Genomic DNA, 12,915 nt, shown 5'->3' with positions numbered 1-12,915 from the left:
ACCCCATTCCCGAACGCAAGTATTTCACCGCCACCTACAAAGTTTGTACTACCAATTTTATCAAAATTTTGTCTATGCGTTCTATAGCATTCTTGTTCAATAAAAATTCGTTTAGAACACTAAGTGATACAACGCGACATGAAATGTAACATTCGTTTCGTGTTTCCGATGAACGTTTCAAGTTCCGTATATTGTTTTACATTCTATAATTCATACAATATCATATAAACATGATGCATATGCAATGTTTTAGCAAAGATTGTACAGTGTAACACCGAGGAAGTGAAGGACCAAACTCAAGTGCTGCGTCCGATTGTGACTCACTTGACTCGTCCGGTCGCAAAACAGAGGCTCGGGGACCTCTCTAGAAACGATCGGACTCTGGTTGGTCTACGTCAGGTCGTGCAGGAGCGGACGTGTCCGATCGCAAAATAGAGGCTCGGGGAGCTCTTTGGAAATGACCGGACTCAGGCGTAGCAGCGTCCGGTCATCGTCGCGGTGCGTCCGGTCACAACTTAACCATTGAGATTGGGTGCTCAGCATTTAAAGACAGGGATGACGTGACAGCCATCCATTGATCGGATGCTGGCAGAGTATGTCCGGTCGATCTAACCGGCGCGTTCGGTCACCCCGAGTTGTGCCCAGTGAAGGGGTACAATGGCTCTATTTTCGTGATGGCTATAAATAGAAGTGTTGGTCGGCCTTTGGCCAGTCGCTATGTAGAGCTTAGCACACTAGAGCCTTGGTGGCTTATGTGGTGGTGCTTGGGAGCCCTCTAACTCACTCTAGCTTGATAGTGTTCATCTGATTGAGTGAGTAAGCGATTCTAGTGCGATTGCATCGTGAGGTTGCATCAAGTGGCACTAGGTGGTCATCTTGCAAGCCAATGGTGCTTGTTACTCTTGGAGGTTGCCACCTCCTAAACGGCTTGGTGGTGGTCTCTATCGAAGCCTGCAAGAAGCTTATGTGGTGCTCTAGAGAAGAGCTTTGTGAGGGGCATTATGCTCGCCCTGCGGGAGCCGCGAAGAGCAACTCTAGTAGAGCGAGACGCAAAGGGCGACAAGTGGTCTGGCTAGATCAAGTGCTAGAGCTTGTGGTAAGCACTCCATGTGGAAGAGTGTGACTTGCGGGTCACCACTCGCAAGAGGACCGACGACAACCTTGGAGCTTGTCTCAACAGCGACATAGCGTGTTGGCAAGCATGTGAACCTTGTGAGAAAATCACCGTGTCAACATTGTTCTTCCCGTTAGTTTGAAATCCCCTTACACAAGCTTGTAATTATTTTCATATACACTGTGCTTGTGTAATTGCTCTTGCAATTTATTAGCTTGTGTAGCTCACTAGTTACCTTCTTGCTTGTGTAGCATAGAAGTAGCTCCCTTGTGTGGCTAATTTGGTTTGTGTAACCTTGTTAGTCGCATTGCTTAGTTTGTGTAGCTAAGTATTTGCGCTCTCTAATTTGGCATTGGTTGCCTTATTATTGAGCATTGCTAGTGAGCTTAGTAGCTTTATGCTTTTGCTTACTAGAATTATGTAGGAGCTCCCCGGTGTGCAAAATACTAGTGGCATAGATTTATGTGACCTTTGCTCCTAGAATTGGATAGGTGAGCTCTAGCTAGCTTGGCACCTTAGTTGCTTAATTAGGATCATTGCAAGGTGCTAGAGAACAATAGCTAGAGGGGTGTAGTCTTGGCTAGACCGATTGTTTTACTTATGTATTTGTTTTGGTTAGCCGGCAGTGATTAAATTTAGAAAGGACTATTCACCCTCTCTAGTCCGCCATCTTGACCCTTCAACCATGAGAGGCCAAAACTAGCTAGTCAACATAATCACTCCCCCTCTCCCCCAACGATACTAGAAGCATATTGGAGGGCAAGGTGAGTGAAAACTATTGGTGGGGCACGGGTTTGCCAACCTGAAGGTGGCATCCATGGCAACAACAATGGACACCCTTGAAGCCGTCTCAAGAGAGGGCAACAACATGAGATCTTCACGAAATGTGAGATTTTCATAGAGAGCAATAATTGTGTCTCACTCGCCATTTTGAGTCACAGAAATGACCTCCATTGCGATTACCAAGCAGATTTTAAGCGTAGTGAGCACTTTTGATAGAGATGACATGTGACATGTAGATGAGGAGATGCCAGGGGAGGGCTTCGTGAAGTCACGGGCAACCATCCCATCATCCATAGTGGTGGCGGTCGTTGGCAGCATTGTCGAAGAAGATTAAACACGAAAGGATCTAACCGGTGACTACGCCTGTTGGGTGATGGGTCCTAGATCTAGATTTGGGAGAACTAGCAGCTGATGGGGAAACATCTTCCCCGAGTTAGCTTGTTGAAGACAACTATGAGCAAAGTGTTGAGAGATGGTAGCAAAGAGGCGTTCACTGAGTGTGAAGGGTGTGACTTTGTGCTACATTGAGAGGCATAACCGCGACGACCATCGAGGGGGAGCCCCCAATCTAGATCTAGGAAGGCTCCCTGCAATGACCAAGCTAGCTCGGTGAACATCATCGACACAGACAACCAATGCAACAACGACAAGGGGCAGGGGGAAGGATGAAGAATGAGCTCCATGGGTGATGGTGGCCACAACACAAGGGGCTACGATGACAGTTATACCGTCAAAGGGAAGCTCTCACGGAGAGGAAGCGCATGGAGACCTGAAGGCTAAGGTGGTGGAGAGGCTGCGGAGAGGTGGAGAATCGTTGGCCGCAAGGGAAGCCCTAGGCGGGTTAGTACCCACATCACCACACACCATTTCTTCTCGACGTACCTCCATTCATCTCATGTGGTATTCTCATCGTAAGGTTTATGTGCTCCATCAGTGCCATCGACAAGCTTCCTGCCTCCATGTTTTTCCCGCCCATCAGAATTCCTCTACCACCCACGACCGCCAGTGTATTTATTGTGGCTCTACATCGTCCCTCAATCACCACCTTATTTACTGGACAACCTAACTTTTGACCCCAACCCATTTTAAAGAGAGTTGTTATATTCCGGGTGTCTTGGTTTTTAGAAAATTTTCAGCTGGTACAATTAAAAGAAAAACACTGGAGATATAGGAGAAGTGTTTTTTTCTATAGCCAAATAATGATAAAATTGCTTGTTGCCTAAATGACAATAAAAAATTGGGCACCTGATATATAGGAGAATTTCAAGTATAGCTACCAATATCTTTGCTTGAAAATTAATCTCCTAGACTTTAGATCGTATAAATTCAATATAATAAGCAACTTAAAAACACCTAGCTACACGGCTGCCAAAAAAAACCTCGTCGTCCAGCCGTATTTCTTGGCATCACTCTCAGGATAACAAAAGCATATACGAGACAAAGTTGTCGAGAAAAAGAAAGGCTACATGGATCCAAAGAAAGGAACATTTCAAAGTAGAATGCATGCACCAATATATATTTGCTTCCATCCAAATATGATATATACGTATATATAAGATATATATTTGTCTTTCCCGTCCACTCAGTCATCAGAGCATCAGATTCTGCTTAAACACCAAGCAGAGTGCATATGTGATGAGTGACGACAATGCACGTGGCTACTTTAGGCCGGAGAAAGCACAGGACCCAGTAAAGCTGCCTGTATATATATATACTATTTTGCTATATTGCACCTGGGTGCATTCTGTGCACGGAATTCACCCAGGCCAACCGGTGCGTCCTAGTCCGTGCAACCGGCCGAAATCAGCCCACTATCCGAGCGCGCCTCCCACACGCGAACTGTCACCCCGAAAAATATCATGTGTGCGTCCTAGTTAATTTGTATCATCCACCTATCATGCAGCAGCCACGTTGCATACAAATCCCACCAGACTGCATGCATGCGTGGATGGAATCTTTTGTGGGTTAGATTCTTTGAAATAAATTTTCTCTTAAACCGTAACCCCAATTAACAAACCGTTTGCTTGCATCTTACTCAAAAAAATATGCTTAACAAAACTAGATCCAATATGGATATATTTTATTATTTTTACAACGAGTTGCATCTCTGTGTGTTACTGATTGCAACTCCGTATACTACCGAGTTGCAACTAGTTATAACTTTGTGTACCTTTTGCATCTGGTCTTCATAACCAGATTCAGTTACAATTCAGAGTTGGTATCATATCTGATTGTAACTAGAGTAGCAATTGGGTTGCAACTGTGTAGTAACTGGTATATATGTACAACTATGTAGTAACCGGCTCTGTACAGAATGCACCCAGGTCGGTAAGCGAGTCAGAGCGAACCAACCAGTATGCATGCACCTCGAGACATCCAATAGCTAATTTGCTACTTCTCACCACTCATGGTTAGCCAGGTGCAACAAATACAACTAGCAGCCAGCATGCATGCATGGATGGAATCTTTTGTGAGTTCGATTCTTTGAAATAAATTTTCTCCTAAACCGTAACCCCGATTAACAAACCGTTTGCTGCATCTTACTCAAAAAATGTGCTTAACAAAACTAGATCCAATATTGATATATTTTATTATTTTTACAACGAGTTGTACCTCTGTGCGTTAATGATTGCAACTATGTAGCAACTGGGTTGCAACTATGTAGCAACTGGTATACATACAGAGCTGCAACCAACCGTCTAGTGGAGTTGCAACTGGCCTACCCAACCGGACTGCAACTGGCTTATCACACGAGTCGCAACTGGTCTACCACCAGAGTTGCAATTTGTGTACGACGGAAGTTGCAATTGGCTAACGGTCTAAGTTGCAACTGGTATACAAACGGAGTTGCAACCAGCCGTCCAGGGCAGTCGCAACTTGCCTACCCAACCAGATTCCAACTAGCCTATGCAGGACCCATCCGCACGCAACACACAAAGCTCAGTTGGTACGTGCAAGCATGGTAGCAGGCAGAGCTAGCATGTGCTTCTTGGATGCTTGCCACTGGCCTAGCTCTCGTTTAGTTTTGTTCATCGGTTCATCCACGGATTCACGGTCATGTACAACTGCTGCCTGGTGTTGTAGTTGTACTGATCATAGAGATCAGATAGATTCCCTGCTCGCATGTTTGATCGATGCAGATGCGTGTGATGCCTGGCCTACCTGCCGAGACTCACCGCATGCATTCCCAGTAGTGTTATTTGCCTGCAAGCAACTCCCGTGTGTGCATGCCTCTGTTTTAGTTTTTTTCCTTTTTCTTTTTATTCCTTTCAGTGAAGTTCTTTCTTTCTCTTTCTCTCACCCTATGCATAATTAGTACGTGAAGTCCTTGAGGATGGCTCAATGCTTTGTGGTGTGGAAATAGAACTACCATTGACACATTTTCCTTGCTCCCTGCAGCAAATTTTCTTCTGAGCACACCCATAGCCAACCCAAACATCTGCCTATGAGCAAGCAGCTTTACAAGCAATTTCGTGCCAGCGTCGTCCGGTGCACAAGGAATGAAGGAACGTGAGCTGCTGAGCCAACCTGACACAGTTCATTGAAAATGTTTCTGCTACCTGCTTGCTTGCTTGTTTACTATACATGAGTTCATTGAAAATGTTTCTGCTAAATAGGCTACAACCAAGTTGCAATTGTGTTGCAGACGTGCTTGAAACTCATTGTACAACTTAGATGCAATTACATACTTTATTTTTTTAACAAATATAGCCTTCATGGATCTCATTTTGTTAAGCACATTTTTTTCGAAGAACCTACTTCAAACGGATTCAAAAACGGATATGTGGTTTAGGAGATATCACATTTTTTTCGAATCGAATCAAGAAAAGATTCTATCCATGCATGCTTGCTGGTGGGTGGGTTGACCTGTGAGGTGGCATCACGTGGTTGGTTGTGTCCATTTAATTTTGCATGCACGAGCGCAGGTTTGGCAGGAAAATGTGGGGAGGGTCCTAGGGCGTGCGCTGGCGCGTGGACCGCAGGGTTAGAGAGGGTCTGTGCACTCGTTGCACGGAATGCAACTGGCCTATCACACGAGTCGCAACTGGTCTACCACCTAGAGTTGCAATTTGTGTATGACTGAAGTTGCAATCGGCTGACGGGCTGAGTTGGAACTGTTATACAAACGGAGCTACAACCAGCTGTCTAGGGCAGTTGCAACTGGCCTACCCAACCAGGAATGCAACTGGCCTATCACCAAGGTTGCAATTTGTATAGGACGGAAGTTGCAATCGGTTCAAGGGATGAGTTGCAACTGATGTACAAACGATGCTGCAACTAGCCGTCTAGAGCAGTCGCAACTGGCCTACCCAACAGGAATGCAACGAGCCTAAGCAGACACCCAGAATCGTGTCCCTGTTGTCAGAATCATACAATCCTCATGTCCGATATGGTGCAGCTCTAGCTGTTGGAATCTCCTATGCCGGAACAGGATTGAGTGAAGCCATCACCTTGCTGGAGCCTCTTACATCAGACGTCGTTGACTTTGTACGCCAGGGCGCTCTGATTGCCATGGCAATGGTGATGATCTAGACCAATGAATCTTATGATTCACGTGTTGGAGCATTCAGGACACAAGTTGGAAAAGATCATTCTTGACAAGCACGAGGACACCAAGAGCAAAATGGGCACCATACTAGGCTTCTGGCATCATTGATGCTGGCAGCAGGAACAGTCACCATCAAGCTCAAGTCAAAGTCAAAGCATGACTAGGCTCACTACCATTTAGCCTGTTCGCTGGTTGGTTTTTGGGCTGATAAGTCCTGGCTAGGTGCTGGTTTATTGTGAGAGAAAATTACTGTACCATGGCTGATAAGCCCTGACTGAAACCAACAAGCGAACAGACTGACTGTCGGACTGCCTGTCTTCACCCAGTTCTGGTACTAGTACCCACTCACCTAATTCATTAGCCTTGCCTTCTCCCCGACAGCTCTCATCGGACTCAACTCCGATCTAAAAGTGCCAAAGTTTGAGTAGTCGTAACTGGTTTATTAGTCCTAGTTGCAATTGGTGGACTTGACCTAGTTGCAATTGCTACAGTTGTAACTAGATTAGTGACCCAGTTGCAACTGCGGCGGCATGTGCATGACTTCCTAGTGTAGTCGTAACTGGTTTATTGTCCTAGTTGCAATTGGTGAACTTGACCAGTTGCGATTGCTACATGTTGTAACTAGATTAGTGACCCGGGGGCAGGGCCAATTGGCAATGCAGCTTCTTGTTGTACTTGCAGGTCACGGGGGCAGAGATAGCGGCCAACGGATTCGTTCTCGTCTCGTCTGTGCATGCGACTCCGTGATGCGAACAGAACTGATCGAACTCGATCGATCTCTGCATCAACTGCAAGTCTGCAACTACACCTTAAATGCAGTTTCCTGCGTGCATGATGTAGTACAGTTGCGGTTGTTTTGTTGGTTTGGCTCTCCCTCGATCTTGTCACATGGTTCATGATCGAGAAGCCCGTAGCTTGTATGGAGTACTAGACTGTAGGTTGCCCTCGATCTTGTCAGATTGGCCGAAGTGCAATCACGATCCAGCACACTTGTAAATGGGTTTCTCTCCACATGCATGCATGCACTGGATCTATTATACGAGTACTCGGTTGTCCATGCCGTGCCATTAATTTGTAGCGGGCAAAAGCACTGACGACTGATGAGCGAGGTTGAAGGCGGGGTGTATGTGTGTATGCATGGCAGGACCATCAGCGCAGGCAAATGCATCCGAATAGTGAGAACCGGTCGGCCGGCGGACGCAACCGCTAACTGTGTTGTTGCAACCAATAGTAATTGTGCAGTTGCAATCAATAGTAATTGTGTAGTAACGAGTTGCAACCAGTACTAACTTGGGTTGCAACTAGGCAGTACCTAGTTGCAACTAGTACCAACAAGAAAACAACTAGGTTAGCCACGTGCAACAAAAAACAGCCAGCATGCATGCATGGAATCTTTGGTTGGTTCGAATTTTTGGAATAATTTTTCTCCTAAACCGTAACCCTGATTGACAAACCGTTTGTTGTGTTGTACTTAAAAAATATGCTTAACAAAACTAGATCCAATATGTGTATATTTTTTATCTTTTAAACGAGTTGCATATCTATGTACTAGCGATTGCAACTTTGTCTACTACCGAGTTGCAACTAGTTATAACTCGGTGTATTATTTGCATCTACTCACTATAATCACGTCAAGTTGCAATTCTGAGTTGCAATTATATCTGGTTGCATCTGCTCACTATTCAGTAGGAGTTGCAAGCGTATCTGATTGCAATCAGTGTAGTAATTGTGTTGCAACAGAATAGTGACTAATTGCAACTAGAAGTAACCGGGTTACACCACGTTATAACTAGTTGCAAGCAGTGCTACTTAGGCTACAACCAAGATGCAATTATGTTGTAGTTGTGCTTGCAACTCACGCTACAATACAGATGCAACTACATACTTTTAAAAAAACTTCGTCAAATATAGCCTTCATGGATCTCGTTTTGTTAAGCACATTTTTTCCAACAACCTAGTTCAAATGGATTTAAAATCGGATCTGTCGTTATGAGATATCGCATTTTTTCGTTTCGAATCAAGAAAAGATTCCCTACATGTATGCTTCCTGGTTGGTGGGTTAACCTATGATGTGGCATCACATGATTGGTTGTCTCCATCTATTTTTTGCATGCACGAACGTGGAGTTTTTAATGCGAGGACCAGCTGTTGTGCGGTACGCGTGGAGTCTGGTCCGGGCCGGTACGTCTCGCTCGCCGCTCGCTCTCGGACGGGTGATTTACTGCACAGAATGCACCCAGGTGCATTTTAGCCTCGTCCTATATATATATATATATTATATATATATATATATATATATATAGTATATATATATATATATATATAGGAGAGGCTATTCAGTAGCGGGCTACAAAATACTTTATTCTGTAGCCACCCTCCATTTACTTATAATTTTATATACTAATTTACCATGAATATAATACATATGTACGATAGTTGGGTTACTTATAACACATGAGGATATTACCATAATGTTATATTTAAACCACTAGTAAGGAGTTACTATAATCTCGTAAAATAACATAGTAATTATCGTAACTCAAAGTGGCTACAGAATAAGTTATTCTGTAGCCAGCTACATGATAGTAGTTCTATATATATATATATATATATATATATATATATATATATATATATATATATATATATATATATATATATATATATATATAGTGCAAGAGCGAACAATCTTTGCAACTTGCATGCTTGTATGATCGAATCATCCCTTATGTAAATCATCGTCGCCTCATCTCTCTCTCTCTCTCTCTCTCTCTCTCTCTCTATATATATATATATATATATATATATATATATATATATATATATATATATATATATATATATATATATGCTTAGTAGTACGGCTAATGTGTTAAAAGTCGACCGGTCACTTGCATGGGCATGGCACGTGTACTCCGTACGTTGTTGCTGCTTCCGTGCTTCGATTCAATTCACTTCTAAGGAGTAGCATGATGATGGTCTTTGTCGTCCTTGTCGTCCTTGGTGTCCTTTGTCGTCCGGCCGGCGGGTGGCCCGGCCTCGGCGAGCATCTGCACGACGTCGGCCATGGTGGGGCGGAGTGCCGGCATGCTGCAGGTGCATCGCACGGCGATGCGCAGCGCCTGCACCATCTCCTCCTTGTAGGGGCTCCACGCGAGGCGCTTGTCCAGCGCGTCCGCCTCGGCTCCGGCGCCGGCGGCCACCTTGCCGGACACCCAGTGCACGATGTCCCTCGTGTCCCCGAACTCCGGCTCGATGGGCTTTCCTCCCCGTGGCCAGCTCCAATGAGCACCACGCCGAAGCTGTACACGTCGCACTTGGTCGTCGCCTTGGACGAGTAGGCGTACTCTGTCATGCATCCATATATTGATTAATAATGTTAATTAAAAAAGGAGGAAAAGAAATCATGCATGCATATATGCATGTAGTCCCGTTGATCCTACCTGGCGCGAGGTAGCCGTAGGTGCCGGCGATGGTGGTGGTGGAGGCGTCGCGGTCAGCGCCGCCGCCGCGCGCCTGGAGCACCTTGGCGATGCCGAAGTCGGCGACCTTGGGCTCGAAGTCGGCGTCGAGGAGGATGTTGTAGGACTTGATGTCGCGGTGGACGATGGGGAAGAGGGAGGTCGTGGTGGAGGTAGGCGAGCCCCTGCGCGACGCCGAGCGCCATGCGGTGGCGCGTCGGCCAGTCCAGCAGCAGGTAGCAGCCGTGCAGCGCCTCCCACAGGTTGCCGTTGGGCATGTACTCGTACACCAGCAGGTTGCAGTCGGCGCCGGAGTAGCAGCAGTAGAGCTTCACGATGTTCTTGTGCCGGATGCTGCCCAGCGTCTCCACCTCCGTGCGGAGCTCGCGGTCGCCGAGCCACCCGCCGCGGTCGCTGTTGCTGCTGTCTCTGCTGTTGGCGGTGGTGGTGTTGGTCATCGCCACCGCCGCCGCCCAGTCCACCTGCTTGCTGCTCGGCGGCCGCAGCCGCCGCGTCGACACCCACAGCTTCTTCACCGCCACCAGCTCGCCGCTGCTGAGCTCGATCTTGTACACGGTCCGGAGCCGCCGCTGGCCCACGATGTTCGTGTCGATCAGCGCCTCCAGGATCTCGTACTGGTCGAAGGTCAGCTTGTGGAAGCTCGTCACGTCGTACGACGCGCTGCCACCCCGGCGACGACGCCAGCGCCCCGTCCTGCTCCGCGAGCCACCGCGCCCGCAGCACCCACCGTCGCGCCAGCGCCAGCATCGCCACCGCGCACACCAGCGCGCACACGCCCACCACCCACACGTCCCCGGCCAGCCCGCGCCGCAGGCTCGGCCGCGGGCACAGCGGCAGCGCCGGGTCCGTCAGGTTCAGCCGGAACGCCACGCACAGCCCCGGGTTCCCCGCCACGCTCTCCAGCAGGCCCTCCTTGATGAGCTGCAGCGGCACCGGCCCCGACAGGTTGTTGTTGGAGAAGTCCAGCGAGTTTGGAAGCAGCTTGCACAGCGACTCCGGGATCTCGCCGGACAGCGCGTTGTCCGACAGGTTCAGCACGTTCAGCGTCTTGAGTCCGGCGAGCGTCTCCGGGATGGACCCGTTCAGCCGGTTCCCCTGCAGGGACAGCTGGTTCAGCTTCGACAGCCGGCCCACGGACTCGGGGATGGGGCCGGCGATGAGGTTGTTGCTCAGGTCGATCTTCACCAGCCCCGACGCGCCGGCGATCTCCGGCGGGAGCACGCCGGACATCTGGTTGTTGGACCCGAACAGCGACGTCAGGTTCGTGGCGCCCGCCACCGTGGCCGCCACGGGGCCAGTGAAGTGGTTGTAGTTGAGGTCGACGATAGAGGCGTGCGGGAGGCCGAAGATGCCCGGCGGCACGTCGCCCTCCAGGTGGTTGTTGCTCACCCGGAACCGGAGCAGCGGCGTGCACTCGGCGTACGCCGGCGGGATGGGCCCCGTCAGGAGGTTGCTCAGCACCAGGATGTATTGGAGTTTCCGGTTGACGCAGGCGTACGGCGGCAGCGGGCCCGTCAGCTGGTTCTCCGACACCTCGATCACGTTGAGGTCCGAGTACCGGCCGAGGTCGGCGGGGATCTCGCCGGTGAGCTGGTTGCGGTACACGGAGAGGATGCGCAGCTGCGTGGAGTTGCCGAGCACGGCCGGGATGGGGCCCGTGAGGCGGTTGGTGTAGATCTGGAGCACGCGCAGGTTGCGCAGCGCGCACAGCGACTCCGGGATGCCCCCCGTGAGGCGGTTCTCGGAGAGGTCGATGTCGGTGAGCTGCGTGAGGTTGCCGAGCTCGGCGGGGACGCCGCCCTCCAGCTCGTTGTAGTAGAGCTCCAGGAACTGCAGCCTCGGGAGGCGCGCCAGCGACACGGGGATGGTGCCGGTGAGGTAGTTGCCGCTGAGCTCCAGGTCGGTGAGCGACGTCATGTTGCCGAACCACGCGGGGATACCGCCACGCATGGAGGTGGTGGAGAGGATGAGCACGCGGATGCGCCGCAGCGGCACGAACAGCGACTCGGCCGGCCGCCACACGTCGAAGCCGGGGTTCTGGTTGAGGTTCACCACCTCCAGGCTGGTGACGTTGGCGATGGATGTCGGGAACGCGCCGGTGAAGAGGTTGCTTGGACAGGTCCAGCACCCGCAGCGCGCGCAGCGGGGACAGGTCGGGGGGCACGGCGCCCGACACGCCGGAGAAGCTGAGGTTCAGCACCTCCAGGGAGGTGCAAGTTGAGCACGCCGAGAGGGAACCCGCCGCGGACGTCGTTGTACGCCATCCGGAGCTCCCGGAGCGCGGGGAGCGCAGCGCAGACGCCCGGCGGGAGCCTGCCGACGAGGCGCCACGACGTGACGTCGATGCCCGTGACGTTGCCGGACCGGTCGCAGGTGACGCCGTGGAAGCTGCAGTAGTCCGGCGCCGGCGACGTGAAGTCCCACCACCTTGACATGCCTGGCCCCGGGAACTGCTCCTTCATCTTGGCGAGGTAGGCAGCCTGCGTGTCCAGCTCCAATGCCGCCGCCGGACCGCCATCGCCGGACGCGAAGAAGAAGATGACGAAGAGAACGTACCAGAGCGAGGGTGGAGGTGACCAGAGAGTGGACACCATAGCACCAGCTGACCAGCAGGTAGGAGATAGAATCTAGAAGAAGAAGAAGCAAGCTTTTCTTGTGCTGGCTCGATCGTACGTGTGCCTGCAAGCTTGTGCCGCTGTTGTTGAAAGGAGCTTTGTTGCAAATGGGATTGGAATGGTGAGGAGAAGCTATCAGGAAGGGAGGGAGTACATAAGTGGAGTGGGAATCTGTGGAGGGAATTGGAATTGCTGAATGGTGATGGTGATGATATAAAGGAGAAGGGAGGAGGGAGAGATGCATGGCTTCTTCTGTTGGGGATATATGCACTGCCCTGCCAGGCCCCAGCTGTCCTGCTCATTGCCAATCACAACAAAACTGATTGGTACCTCAGTGTATAGTTGGCCATTTGGCCCGGGCACTATGGGCCG

At 49.7% G+C, this 12,915-nt stretch overlaps 1 pseudogene; it reads right to left on the bottom strand.

The window, feature by feature from the left end:
- Positions 1-9,168: 9,168 nt before the first annotated feature.
- On the bottom strand, positions 9,169-12,707 carry LOC136508700 (receptor protein-tyrosine kinase CEPR1-like; annotated as a pseudogene).
- Positions 12,708-12,915: the final 208 nt, after the last annotated feature.

The sequence above is a fragment of the Miscanthus floridulus genome, chromosome 15 (genome assembly GCF_019320115.1).
Source record: "Miscanthus floridulus cultivar M001 chromosome 15, ASM1932011v1, whole genome shotgun sequence".
Classification (NCBI taxonomy): Eukaryota; Viridiplantae; Streptophyta; class Magnoliopsida; order Poales; family Poaceae; genus Miscanthus; species Miscanthus floridulus.
Note: the sequence above shows the minus strand (reverse complement) of the source record. Positions and strands in the feature narration are given on the sequence as shown.